The sequence below is a fragment of the Heterodontus francisci genome, chromosome 13 (assembly GCF_036365525.1).
Source record: "Heterodontus francisci isolate sHetFra1 chromosome 13, sHetFra1.hap1, whole genome shotgun sequence".
NCBI lineage: Eukaryota > Metazoa > Chordata > Chondrichthyes > Heterodontiformes > Heterodontidae > Heterodontus > Heterodontus francisci.
The window spans coordinates 24,599,254-24,609,701 of record NC_090383.1 but is presented as its reverse complement, the minus strand read 5'-3'; positions in this window follow the sequence as shown (position 1 = coordinate 24,609,701).

Genomic DNA, 10,448 nt, shown 5'->3' with positions numbered 1-10,448 from the left:
AACAGCCAACCTGAACCCGACCCGGGCCCGAGTCCTTTAAATTTTTTTAATGCCCAACCCGACCCGAACCCAACACATGTAATCGGGTTTGGTCGGGATCGGATCGGGTAGGCAGGTTTTACCCCATGTCCCTTTATGTCATTGGTATTTAGAAATCTGTCAATCTCTACTTTAAACATACTCAATGACTGAGCTTCCACAGCCCTCTGGGGTAGAGAATTCCAAAGATTCACAACCCTTTGAGTTAAGAAATTTCTCTTCATCTCTGTCCCTTTATTTTGAAATTGTGTGCCCAGTTCTAGACTCCCCAACCAGGGGAAACATCTTACCTGCATCTACCCTGTTTATCCCTTTAAGTATTTTGTAGGTTTCAATGAGATCACCTCTCATTCTTCAAAACTCTAGAGAACACAGACCCAGTTTCTCCAATCTCTCCTCATAGGATGGTCCCACCATCCCAGTAATAAGTTTGGTGAACCTTCATTGCACTCCCTCTATGGCAATAATATCCTTCCTAAGGTAAGTGGACTGAACCTGCACAGTACTCCAGTTGCGGTCTAACCAAGGTTCTTCACTATTGAAGCAAGACTTCACTACTCCTGTACTCAAATCCTCTTGTGATAAAGGCTAACATACCATTAGCCTTCCTAATTACTTGCTGCATCTGCATTTTAACTTTCAGTGACTTATTGACAAGGATACCCAGGTCCCTTTGTACATCTACACTTTCTAACCTCTTACCATTTAAGAAATACTCTGCACATCTATTCCTCCTACCAAAATGTTTCCACATTATATTCCATCTGCCATATTCTGGCCCACTCACTAAATCTATCCGAATCCCCTTGAAGCCGCTTTGCTTCTTCCTCACAACACACTTTCCCACTTAGTTTTGTGTCATCTGTGAACTTGGAAATATTACAGTTGGTCCCCACATCCAAATCATTGATATATATATTGTGATTAGCTGGGGCCCAAGTACTGATCCTTGCAGTACCCCACTAGTCACAGCCTGCCAACGCAAGAATGACTCGTTTATTCCTACTGTTTTCTGACTGTTAAACAATCCTTAATCCATGCCAGTACATTACCTTCTATCCCATGTGCTTTAATTTTGCTAACCAACCTCCTGTGGGGGACTTTATCAAAAGCCTTCTGAAAATCCAAGAATACTATGTCCACCAACTCCCCTTTATCAATTCTGTTAGTAACATCCTCAAGAAACTCCAATAGGTTCGTCAAACATGATTTCCCATTCATAAATCCATGTTGACTATAGTGTCATAGAGTTATACAGCACAGAACCAGGCCCTTCGTGTCTGTGCCAACCATCAAGCACCTATCTATTCTAATCCATTTTCCAGCACTTGGCCCGTATCCTCGTTACTCCCAGGAGGGGCATCTTCCATTTATTATAACCTACTGCTTTCAATCCAGTTCATTATGTGCTGTTAATTCTGTAAATCTTAACCTTCTTTAAAAGTTTCCCATGAAAGCCTGGCCTGGATTTTACAGTAATAACAACAGTGAGGTTATCAGTGTTCATCCTTATTGCAGAGTAAATCAGACAACAGCTTCTGGTGTCCACACATGTGCAGTTAACTGCAGACATCCAGATTTGCAATCAGAGATGCATCACTCCTTCACAGGGTGCTTTGTTGCAGACCTTACCAAAAGACTTAGCATCGAACTGACTGCACAGTGTGAACTTGCTGTACTTCCCCACTAAAGATGGCTGAAAACATTAGTGCTAGTGCATTTATAAGTAAGTTGGCTTTTAATGGCGTGATAAGTTATAATTACTGTTGAATGACTTCCCTAGTCCTGAAAAATTAATTTTACAAGTCTCATTCCCTCAGAAGAAAATTAATGCTAGAGATTTAAAATGGTGAGGCTCAGCGCCACCGTTATTACAGCGTAAATTGGACAGTAACTTCTGCCGTTCAGAAATGTGCAGTTAAGCGTGGCAATCTGGAAACTGCTATCAGCTTTTAGAAACTTTTTCTGTCTGTCTCTTTTGGTGTTTTGATTGAAGCAGGTCTGCACTCTAAAACTGATCAAAACTTTGTGGCCAGCTGTCAACGAGGTGAACAGCAAGCGCCGTTCCATTGCCACTGAGCACAAAATACACACCCTCATCAGGGCTAGGATTTTACCGGACCCTCGACATCGGGCTTGGTGGCAGGCAGGGCTGTAAGATGTTTCTGGCAGAGGCATGCCACGGAACTCGATGCCGAGAGAGCCCGGCCTGATCCTCCCAGTGGTGGTGAGGCTCCTTGTGGCCCCCCCTCCCCCCACCACGCCACTGGGCGACAGGACCAGCACTACATATTTAAATCAATAAAATGAATACATTAACATAAACTATGCCCAATCGGATCATTATTATCCAAGTGTCCATTTATCACATCCTTTAGAATAGATTCTAACATTTTCCCTGCTACTGATGTAAGGCTAACAGGTCTGTAGTTCCCGGTTTTCTCTCTCCCTCCCTTCTTAAATAGTGGGGTGTCATTTGCTACTTTCCAAACTGCAGGAACCGCTACAGAATCTGTAGAATTTTGGAAGATGATCACCAATGCATCCACTATCTCCATAGCTACTTCTTTCAACACTCTGGGATATAGAATATCAGGTCCTGGGACTTATCAACCTTCAGCCCCATTAAGTTCTCCAATACAACCTTCTTACTAATACTAATTGCCTTCAATTCCTCATTCTCCCTAGTCCCTTGGATCTCTAATTCTGGGAGATTTCTTGTATCTTACTCAGTGAAGACAGACACAAAGTAATCATTTAGTTTCTCTGCCATTTCTCTATTCCCCATTATAAATTCTCCTGACTCTGCCTGTAATGGACCCATATTTGTCTCAGCCAAACATTTCCTTTTTACATACCTATAGAAGCTTTTACAATCCGTTTTTATGTTTTTTGCGAGTTTACATTCATATTCTATTCTCCCTTTCTTTATCAGTTTCTTGGTCCTCCTTTGGTGTATTCTAAAATCCTCCCAATCCTCAGGTTTACTACTATTTCTGGCAACTTTATAGGCCTTTTCTTTTAGTCTTATACAATCCTTAACTTCCTTTGTTAGCCACGGTTGCCTGCCTTTACTTTAGGGATTTTTGTGCCTTGAAGGAATGTGTAGTTGCTGTAAACTATGTAACAATTCTTTGAAGGCTATCCACCATTCATCACCTAGTCTATGCACTGTCATACCTTTTAATGTATTTTCCCAATCCACCTCAGTTGCAAAACTATCAGACTGCTTAGCTGACATTCAGTACTGGATGAGCAGAAATTTCCTCCAATTAAATATTGGGAAGACTGATGCCATCGTTGTCGGTCCCCACTCCAAGTTCCATTCCTTAACCACAGACTCCATCCCTCTCCCTGGCAATTAAGCCACTCTGTTCACAACCTTGGTGTCACATTTGACCCCAGGATGAGCTTCCAACATTATATTTGCACCATCACTAAGACTGCCTATTTCCACCTTCATAACATCACCTGACTTCACTCCTGTCTCAGCTCATCTGCTGCTTAAACCCTCATTCATTACCTCTAGGACTTGACTATTCCAATGCACTCCTGGCTGGTCTCCTACATTCTACCCTCTGCAAACTTGAGGTCCCTGACCTACACTGTCTCCCGATCAAGCAAAGTTTTGTTTTCAAATCCTTCCCTGGCCATGCCCCTCCTTATCTCTGGAATCTCCTCCAGCCCCACAACCCTCCAAGATATCTGTGCTCCTCTAATTCTGATCTCTTGAGCATATCCGATTTTACTCGTTTCACCATTGGTGGCCACACCTTCTGTTGCCGAGGTCCTACACTCTGTAATACTCCCCTCCTACACCTCTCCAACTCGCTTTCCTTCATCAAGACACTCCTTAAATCTACCTCTTTGACCAAGCTTTTGGTCATCTGACCTAATATCTCCATATATGGCTCGGTGTCGTATTTTGTTTTACAATGCTCCTATGAAGTGCCTTGGGGCGCTTTATTACGTTAGCATGTCGGTAAAATGAAAGTCAGCTTTCTGAAGCACTCTTAGCAGCAATGACAAATGCATGGTTCGCTTGCTGTTAGTTACTGCTGGAAATAAAACTGCCAAATTTATGTTGCAGCTACAGCAGAAACCCATTTTTTCAAATGTTTTTAGTGAGCTGCCACCAGTTTGACTGGCTCCTTTTCTGCCCAGTGACTGATGGAGAATGGAAATGGATGGAAAAGTAAACATAGCAGAGTGCTGTTGGGAGGCCAGGAGAGCTCTTCTCTACTGAAACCAACACTATAGTGCAAAAATACCAAAAGTTTAAATCATGTTTAAAATCTGTTACGGTCCGGAATAGAGAAAAAGTAATATAATGAAAATCACACCTATTTCACAGGGTAAGCATTGGAACTGATCGATCTGTATACATTTATCTATAAACATCTTGCATATGCACACCTTTCCTGTATCAGTTCCTGTAACATTTTCCCTGTCATGATTTTCTGTCACACTGTGTGAATTTTCCTATTTAGCTGAAGTTTCCTATTTAATGAACTGAGCAATGATTGAGTGCTTCTACCTGGAAATCCAAGCTAGGTGCTATCCCATTCCTTATACTTGCTTAGCTGTGGTTAGATGATTAACCTCCTGTGACCTACATCTAGCTGATCCTCCTATGTGCTTTTCCTCCCCCACCTTCCCCCCTATGCCAGTGATCAGAACACTTACCTGTTTCCACAAGATTTTTCACCATGTCAGGAGCTTTCAAAGTACCAAGCGTTTTTCAAACTCTTCCAATTATATTTCAATTTTGCCTGCTCAAATACATCTCCTTAAAACAGAATAGTGGTGAAACCTGTGCCTGAAATGCAAATAAATAAGCTTGTGCGACCACCTGACCTGCTGGTTGAAATTAAATTATTTGTGATTAAATTTAAATAAATTAAATGGTTGTGTTGCAGATAACAACAGATTCGGCAAATCTAGCAAATAGAAGCTTTAGTCTTCCACCTCTACGTACTGGCAATAAAATAAAATGGTTATACTACAATTACTTTCTTAAAGTTAACATTTTTGGGCCTAATTCAATTGTTTGCTTTACTTTATTTCACCTGACTTTCATGGAATATTACTTGTTTTCCACAGATGTACTGCAAATATCAACAGATACACCAAATGTAGTAAATAGAAAATGCTGGAAATACTCAGTAGGTCAGGCAGCATCTGTGGAGTGAAAGAAAGAGAGAGAGTTAATGTTTCATGTTGGTGACCTTTCATCAGAACTGGAATATGTTACAGATGTAACAGGTTTTAAGCAAGGTAAGGAAAGGAGAAAGGAGAAATGAACAAAAGAGAAGGTCTGTGATCGGGTGGAAGGCAGGAGTAATTAAATGACAAAAGGGATGATAGGGCAAGGCAAAGTGGGGGTAGTGCTGGGATAAGTAAAAAAACAAAAGATTCATCTAGAGAAGCTGTAAATGGCAACAGCAGGATCATTACCAGCACCGGCTGTCCAAAAATTGGGAACAGTGATTATGAACTGAAACTACATAGTATTACATCGTATTTACAGCACAGAAACAGGCCGTTTATGCTCCATACAAACCTCCTCCTTCTTCAGCTAACCCCATCAACATATCCTATTTCTTTCTTCCTCATGTATTTATCTAGCTTCCCTTTAAATGCAACTATGTTATTCACTTCAATTCCTTGTGGTAACAAGTTGCATATTATAATCACTCTCTGGGTAAATCTCTGAATTTCCTATTTGATTTATTTGTGACTATCATATTTATGGCCCCTTGTCTGTTCTCACCTGCAAGTGGAAACATGTTTTCTACTCTATCTAATCAAATCCTTTCATAATCTTGAAGAGCTCCATCAGATCACCCCTCAGTTTTCTCTTTTTTAAAGAAAGAAGCCACAACCTATTCAAATTTTCTGGTTTCCATCATTTTTGGACCTTCTACAGTGCCTCTATATCCTTTATATATTATAGGAGAGTAGAATCATAGAATAGAATCATAGATTCTACTCATGGAGTGAATCTAATTGACTGAAGTCTGGCATCTATGATGGTGGGGACCTCGGGAGGAGACTGAGATGGATCATACATTTGGCACTTCTGACTGAAGATGGTTGCAATGGTTCAACCTTGTCTTGTCGTTTGCACTCACGTGCTGGGCTCCACTGTCATTGAGGGTGAGGATGTTCATGGAGCCCTCTCCTCCCGTTGTCTGAAAAGTGTGATTCTGTGAGTATGAATGACTATGTCAGGCTGTTGCTTGATTAGTCTGTGGGACTGCCCTCCCAATTTTGGCACAAGTCCCCAGATATTAGTGAGGGGGACTTGGCAAGGCTAACTAGGCTGAGTGTGCCTTTGTCATATCCAGTGCCTTGGTCGATTCCAGATAGTCCGTCCAGTTTTATTCCTATTGGACTTTTTCATAGCAGTTTGGTACAACTGAGTGGCTTGCTAGGCCATTTCAGAGGGCAGTTAAGAGTCAACCACATTGCTGTGGGTCTTTCCCAAACTTTCCATATTTCCTTTTCTAATCCACTCCTTTGTTATCAATGTACTTTTTCTTTAGTTTCAATTTTGCCCTTATTTTTTTATTCATCATAGTGTGTCATTGCTGGCTAGTTTATTTTTATTTTTTAGTGGGATATATTTCTCCTAGACTCCATTGATTATGCTTTTTAATATTTCCCACTGCTGTTTTATTCTTTTGTTTGTCAATAAATTTTTCCAGTTTATTTTCCAGAGTTCCATTCTCACCCCTTAAAATCAGCATTTTTCCAATTTATTACTTTGGTCTTTGTCCTACTTATGTCCTTCACAATCTAAACCTTGTTGTAATCACTATTGCCTAATTGTTTAACTTGATTCTTAAAAACTGTTGGATCTCTTAACATTTTCCTGTTCTGATGAAAAGTCAGTGACCTGATAGCTGCTTTGTACTACAGTTATTTTGTTAACGTTAAAAACAATTTTGAGCAATTTGGCCTTATTCAATTGTTTGAGTTTAATATATTTAATCTGTCATGGAATTTTTTTTCTATAGATTGTGCAATTGTAAATTGAGTGAGAGATATGAAAGTTTTGACTAACAACAACTAATTTTATCTATACAGGCCTTTAATGTAATAAAATGTCCCAAGGTGCTTCACAGGAGCGTTATAAAGCAAACTTTGACACCGTATCACATAAGGCGATATTAGGGCAGGTGGCCAAATGCTTGGTTAATGAATTACATTTTAAGGATTGGCTTAAAATAGGAAAGAGAGTAGGCAGGTTTAGGGAAGGAATTCCAGAGTTTAGGCCCCAGGCAGCTGAAGGCACAGCTGACAATGGTGAAGCAATTAAAATCGGGGATGCTCAAGAGGCCAGAATGAGAGCAAATATCTTGGAGGGTTGTGGGCTGGAGAAGATTACAGAGATAGGGAGGGACTTGAAACCCAGAATGAGAATTTTAAAATTGAGGCATTGCTTGACCTGGAGCCAATCTAGGTCAGCGAGCACAGGGGTGATGGTGAATGGGACTTGGCATCAGTAAGGACACATGTTTTGGATGAACCCAAGTTTAAGGAGGGTAGAATATGGGGTGCTGGTCAGTTGTGCATTAGAATAATCAAGTCTAGAGGTAATAAAGGCATGGATGAGGGTTTCAGCAGCAGATGGGCTGAGGCAAGGGAAGAGACGGGCAACGCCTCACAGCTCCAGGGACCCGGGTTCGATTCTGGGTACTGCCTGTGCAGAGTTTGCAAGTTCTCCCTGTGTCTGCGTGGGTTTTCGCGCCGGGTGCTCCGGTTTCCTCCCACAGCCAAAGACTTGCAGGTGATAGGTAAATTGGACATTGTAAATTGCCCCTGGTGTAGGTAGGTGGTAGGGAATATGGGATTACTGTAGGGTTTGTATAAATGGGTGGTTGTTGGTCGGCACAGACTCGGTGGGCCGAAGGGCCTGTTTCAGTGCTGTATCTCTAAATAAAAATAAACATTATAGAGCTGAAATTGGGCAGTCTTCATCATGGCACAGATAGTTGACCGAAAGCTCATCACGGGTTCAAATATGACACAAGGTTATTAACAGTCTGGTTCAGCATCAGACAGTTGCCATGGAGAGAGATGGAGTCAGTAGCTAGGGCTTGGAGTTTGTAGTGCAGAAAGAAGACAATGGCTTCACAATGTTTAGTTGGAGGAAAATTCTGCTCTCCAGCATTGGATGTCAAACAAGCAGTCTGTTAATTTAGCAACAGTCGAGAGAGGTGGTGGTGAGGTAGAGCTGGGTGTCGTCCGCTTACATGTGAAAACTAAAGCTGTGTTTTTGGATGATGTCAATGAGAAGTAGCATGTAGGTGAGAAATAGGAAACAGCCAAGGATAGATCCTTGGTGGACCACCAGGGGTGATGGTGCAGGAGTGAGAAGAAAAGTCTTTATTGCATTTATTGCCGATCCCTAATTCCCATGGTTTTGATGAAATGGATAAGAATGGAACCAGGTGAGTACAGTCCTACCCAACTGGACGACAATGGAGAGGCATTGAAGGAGAATGGTGTGGTTAGCTGTGTCAAAGGCCATAGACTGGTCTAGATGAATGAGGAGGGATCAAGTCTACGACCCTTGTACTTAAGGGAACACATATGAGGGCCGTAGCAAGGGGAATGGCCAGAGTGAGTGTAGGTATTTTATTGGGGAAAGGTGGAGATGAGGGTGTGGTTGAGCAAATCGGTAGCTGCAGGAATGTTGTGGTGAACAGAGGCCAAAGGCTAAACAGTTGGGATTTTGAATAGTGTATTATTGCAGTATGCTTCTTTCTGGTGTGACACAGGCTGGTTGTGGGAGTTCTGCAGTGTGCAAGAAATGTTAGTCCGTAGTTTTTTTTATGAGAAGGGCAACATCTGGCACATATTGGTTTGTTTGGATGGTGTTTTGCTACCATTATGTGGAACAAACTATTTACACACCTTACAGTTATAAATATTCAACAATTTATGTTGTTACTGCTTTGTCACTATGTCTTATCAGTTGCGGATTCAGCCATTTTCTGATTTAAGACATTGGGCTGGATTTTGTTCTTCTGCCACTGGCAGTGGCGGCAGGTGCAGAAAATGGCGGCCGCCATACATGGGAGCCGCGCCGCCGTGCCACCGCAATTATGTGGAGGGCGGCCCCCCAATCATGTGGCAGGGGTGGCATTGGCGATGCTGTTCACTGCGTCACCTGATGCTGGAGCAGGTGCTGGCACCATTTTTAAAAGGCTGACAGTCCTGCAAACAGTTCTAAATAATGCACAGTTGACCCCTTCTCCCTCCATACACTAAATAATGCACAGTTGATTCCTTCTCTCTCCATACACTAAATAATGCACAGTCGATTCCTTCTCTCTCCATACACTAAATAATGCACAGTCGATTCCTTCTCTCTCCATACACTAAATAATGCACAGTCGATTCCTTCTCTCTCCATACACTAAATAATGCACAGTCGATTCCTTCTCTCTCCATACACTAAATAATGCACAGTCGATTCCTTCTCTCTCCATACACTAAATAATGCACAGTCGATTCCTTCTCTCTCCATACACTAAATAATGCACAGTCGATTCCTTCTCTCTCCATACACTAAATAATGCACAGTCGATTCCTTCTCTCTCCATACACTAAATAATGCACAGTTGACCCCTTCTCCCTCCATACACTAAATAATGCACAGTTGATTCCTTCTCTCTCCATACACTAAATAATGCACAGTCGATTCCTTCTCTCTCCATACACTAAATAATGCACAGTTGATTCCTTCTCTCTCCATACACTAAATAATGCACAGTCGATTCCTTCTCTCTCCATACACTAAATAATGCACAGTTGATTCCTTCTCTCTCCATACACTAAATAATGCACAGTTGATTCCTTCTCCCTCCATAAACTAAATAATGCAAAGTTGATCCCTTCCCCACCTCGTTGACGCCTGCTTCTCCTGGATGGGAAAGTGATGGCGTGCGAGAGTTGCACAATGTGCTCAAGACTGGGAACTGAAGGTACAATCACAGGGAATTAAATTTAAATTTATGCAGAGAGGTATTTGAAAAATGTTAAGTAGGGTTCCATTGCAGAGCAGTGGAGGTGCCGCCACAGAGCCTCGCCACCATCGGGAAGATCGTGCCCAGAAATCCCGGCATCAGGCTCTAAAGTCCACCATAATCTGCAATTGTGAAAAGATTCTTGGCATCTCAACCAGAAAACACAAAGACTGGTTTGACGAAAATGACCAAGAGATGCTGGAGCTAATCGAGTGTAAGCGTAAAGCACTCAGAGACTGGAGGCATCACCACACTTCAAGAGAAAAGTAGCAGGCCAATAGGTTCCTGAAGGCAGTGGTCATAGAGTCATAGAGTTGTACAGCATAGAAACAGGCCCTTCGGCCCACTGCGTCCATGCCAACCATAATG